At 33.5% G+C, this 4,069-nt stretch overlaps 1 long non-coding RNA gene across 1 annotated transcript in view; it reads left to right on the top strand.

The window, feature by feature from the left end:
- LOC136796746 (uncharacterized) overlaps window positions 1-2,947 on the top strand; it is a 370,575-nt gene extending 367,628 nt beyond the window's left edge. Inside the window, exon 3 of the long non-coding RNA XR_010844487.1 lies at window positions 2,902-2,947. This is a non-coding gene — a long non-coding RNA (uncharacterized lncRNA). The remainder of the gene's footprint in view (window positions 1-2,901) is intronic.
- Window positions 2,948-4,069: the final 1,122 nt, after the last annotated feature.

Raw genomic sequence — 4,069 nt, 5'->3', positions numbered from 1 at the left:
AAAGTGGTGGAGTGGGTTGAGAAGGGTTGAGGACAGGAGGGATTGGAGTAACACTAGTTACTAGTTTTGGACTACATGGACCGCTACCTTGGACTACATTTGGACAAACGATTAACCTGGAATCCTCACACCAGACTGAAAAGACAGGAAACTGCACGTCGATTTCGACTATTACAGCACTTACTAGACAAACGTTCTAAACTTCCAACACATTACAAAAGACTGGTCTACATGACTGTAATAAGTTGGCTGTAATGGAGTTGAGCTTTTGGGCTCCACTAAACCTTCAAATTCCTCTCATTTTCAATGCTTACAATCCAAAATCCTTCGTAAAATCCTCAATACTCCTTACTTTGTCACAAATAAAATCATACATAAAGGCCTTAATGTTCCCTATGTAACCGATCTAGCCCGAACCAGATATCACTCCTTCCATTATAAACTGCCTAACCAATCAAGCACCCTAGTTTCTAATCTTGCATCCTCTTCCATTTCTGACAATCCTCCGAGGCGCCTGAAAAGAAGATTGCCACGAGGCCTGTTAATTTAAAATATCATTAGAGTGCGACCAATGAGTATTTGCTCGCCTGTAACACTCCATTTACTAAGTACATATTTACTAAATGTATTATGTAACATACAGTTGTAAATTTCAATGAAGTTATTTTAAAAAAAAGTTTTCAGTAGTAAGGATTTGTCAAATTGTGAGATCACATTAATATTTGAAGCTAAGTAAGCACCTGTGGGTTGATGGTCGACTGAAGAACGATTTGGATTTGATTGTAGCAAAGGAAGAGATTGGCCGGCCGTGTCATCGAGATGAGGTCAGGTCGCTCTGAGGAAAAAATAAATTATCGGTAATTGGAGCAGTTTGCCGGCCTCGAAACCTTAGTGCTTGCAATGGGTCTCTTACACAATACAATACACTCTTAGATGGATGTATCACTAATTTAAAAGAAGATAAAAATAAAAACAAAAAATAATCGTTAGGATAAATTCCAATATTTAATAACAGTTCGTTAAAAAAAAAAAAATATTCAGCAAGGCATGTAGTATTATTTATGGGTAATTATTTTCTTAGAATCCTCCAAAAAAAGGCAGAATGGAACAATTACTCCATTACCAGAGTGTAGAAACCTATTGAAAATGAACCCTTCATTTTTTCTCTCTTGGTGGACATTCAAGAGGGGAATGAATGTAAGAACGTTACAAAAAGTTCTTATTTGAAACAAAATTTAAGAACACTTAGGAAAACTGTCGACCCAGTAAATTAAGGGTAATCTAATTTATATCCATGAAGTAGGTGGATCAAGGGTTTTTATTTAATGTGATTTACAACTGTACAAATAATACAATAAGTAAATGTGTTTTATGTTTCATTTACACTTGAAAATCTTGGGAAGGAACCACCCATGGTTGATACTTCAAGCATTAATTTAAATTAGAAGGTCCCATGGCCATCTTTTTTTTTTTTAGACGCCTCGGAGGATTATTAGGGATTGTTAAGGATGAGAGATTAAGAATTAATGGGTTAGGAGTTTGGAATGAAAAGACGCATATCTGTTTTGGGCCAAATCTGCAACGAAGAAGTCTTTGTGGATTATTTTATTTGTAATGTAATAAGGAGCCTCAAGGATTTTACGTAGGATTTTGTATTGGATGCGGAAGGAATTTGATGGTTTGGTAGATCCCCAGAGCTCAATTCTATATGTCCAAATTGGTCTGATTATCGTAATATATAATAATTTTGTTGTACTGAATGGGAAGTTTAGAGCGTTTGTCTAGTAGGTGTTGTAGTAATCGAAATCTACGAGCCGTTTCTTGTCGTTTCAGTCTTTTATGTGGATTCCAAGTCTCTTGTTAAGATGGAGTCGTAAGTATTGAATTTGTTCAATAGGGGTTAGTGGAGTACTTAGAAAGTACTGTAGGACAGGAGGGTAGAGGTTTACGACGGAGAGTAAAGGTGATCTGGTGGGATTTGTCAGGATTTATTTTGATTCTCCAGTTTTGACACCATTCTTCAATGAATGTTGTGTGTATCTGTAGTGTTTGTGATGCATTAGTAGGGTCGTTTTTATAGACAGTATACATGTGTCATCAGCGTATGTTGTTAGGACTGTGTTAGAGGGGATGATGATGTCAGCTGTATAAACCGTATAAAGAATGGGACCTAAAATACTACCTTGAGGAACACCGGCGGACTGAGAAAAGAGAGGAGGCTAGGTTATGATTTACTTTAAAGGTCCTATCAGAGAGGTAGGAGCGGATTAAAACGAAATATGTAGGGGGTAGGAATTGACGGTTTATAGAGCAGACCTGGATGCCAGACTCGATCAAAGGATCAAGGGTTAAATATCAAACCTCAAAATTATAGCTTTGGGAAAATTAGAACATAGAAATATAGGAGAATTAGATGTACTTTGTTGATTCAGAAATTATCCCCTCCTCCCCTCAAACAATTGTAGCGACGCACTATATTTCTTTGCACAATATAGGTAATGTTTATATAAGATCTTTTTGAAAAATGAATTATAAAGAATTTATATGAATGAATATGAATTTTTAGCCATACCTTAATTGATTATTTTTGTTAGCTGTTTTCTTACTTTGCTACATTAGTTTAGTTGTTTGTATCGTTTTCAGCCCTACAAAGTAAATAATTTAACTCCTATTTGAATTCTTCCGACCACACTCAGACCATCTTACTTTTATTTTTTAAATATTGCTAAATACTAGCATTATACTAATTAACAAAATTTAAATAGTAGCATACAAGAATTTATGATTGAATAAGTAATTAAATAATAGAGCTATTTCATTAGTAAAAATATTTTTGTTACCTTAGTCACCCTTAGCTTATATTTTTCAAATGTATTACAACGTTTCTTGTTTCTTTTCCAGGTACGTCTTAAGCCGGACTAGTCAATCGGCATGATAAACACTGGTAATTATGTTTGTTTTAGAAAATAATTATTGAAATACTGATTATTTAAATCTCATAAACTACTTATTTAATATTTTATTGTCGTATTTTGTTTTTCTATGTATCAATATACTTATATTCGATCAGCTATTCAGTTACATACCCTTAAGAGCATATTTGGATGACGGATCCAATTAATCCACCATGGATTTTTTTCATACTCTAGCTTAATTTACTTTATTATATTATATGTTTTAAAAATTGGTGTAAGTGATTCAAGTTGTAAATACTCGCTAGAATTTACACGAGTATTCATTTTGAAAAGAATGCAAACTGACATCAGAGTAAAAAGCTTATAGATAGCTTAGAAAGCAGGTTTTAATGTTTGATCCATCTAAAGGCAGAAACAATTTATCTAATACCTTTTGGCCAAAACGGACTTGTTGCAATCCTCCAGACATGTCCGGTGTTAGTTCAGTTATGTTACAACCTGGTGCTGTAACCGGTTTTAACCAATTAAACACGTTTATTCTCATAGCTATTAGTATGAAACTTGATGAAAATAGATTTAATGATTTTAAATATCTCTTGCATTTAACGGTTTTAGTAAAAGTATCATTAAGAAAAAAAAAATATTTTTTTTTACAAGTTAGGTTAATTAAATAGCAATATTTTATGTGTTCAATTTTCTTTCATTAGTCCTATATTAATATGATACATATTTTTTTTTCAATCTATCTATATTCAAAAGGGACCGGTTCAAATAGAAAATGCTCTTATAAAGGCGAAATATTGGTTTCAAACATTTTATTGTATATATAAGAAGATGGTCAGGGTTGCGGTCATAAAAATAACAAACAGTTTATAACTATTTAATGTCCGACGTTTCGCCCTACTTGTCAGGGCTTCATCAGGGTTGTTCAAATCGATAGATTAAACTGTTTATCTATGAGGATAAACGTGTTTAATTGGTTATAACCGGTTACAGCACCCGGTGGTAACATAACTGAACTAACACCGGACATGTCTGCAGGATTGCAACAAATCCGTTTTGGCCAAAAGGTTTTAGATAAAACTATTTTTTATTTTTTTTTGGCGCAACCCTGACCATCTTCTAATATTTAAGTTTTACGGTCAACTATATAT

Source organism: Halyomorpha halys, unplaced genomic scaffold (assembly GCF_000696795.3).
Source record: "Halyomorpha halys isolate HHAL.00 unplaced genomic scaffold, Hhal_1.1 Scaffold706.1, whole genome shotgun sequence".
Lineage (NCBI taxonomy): Eukaryota > Metazoa > Arthropoda > Insecta > Hemiptera > Pentatomidae > Halyomorpha > Halyomorpha halys.
The sequence above is the reverse complement of the archived record's forward strand: the minus strand, read 5'-3'. Positions and strand labels throughout refer to the sequence as shown.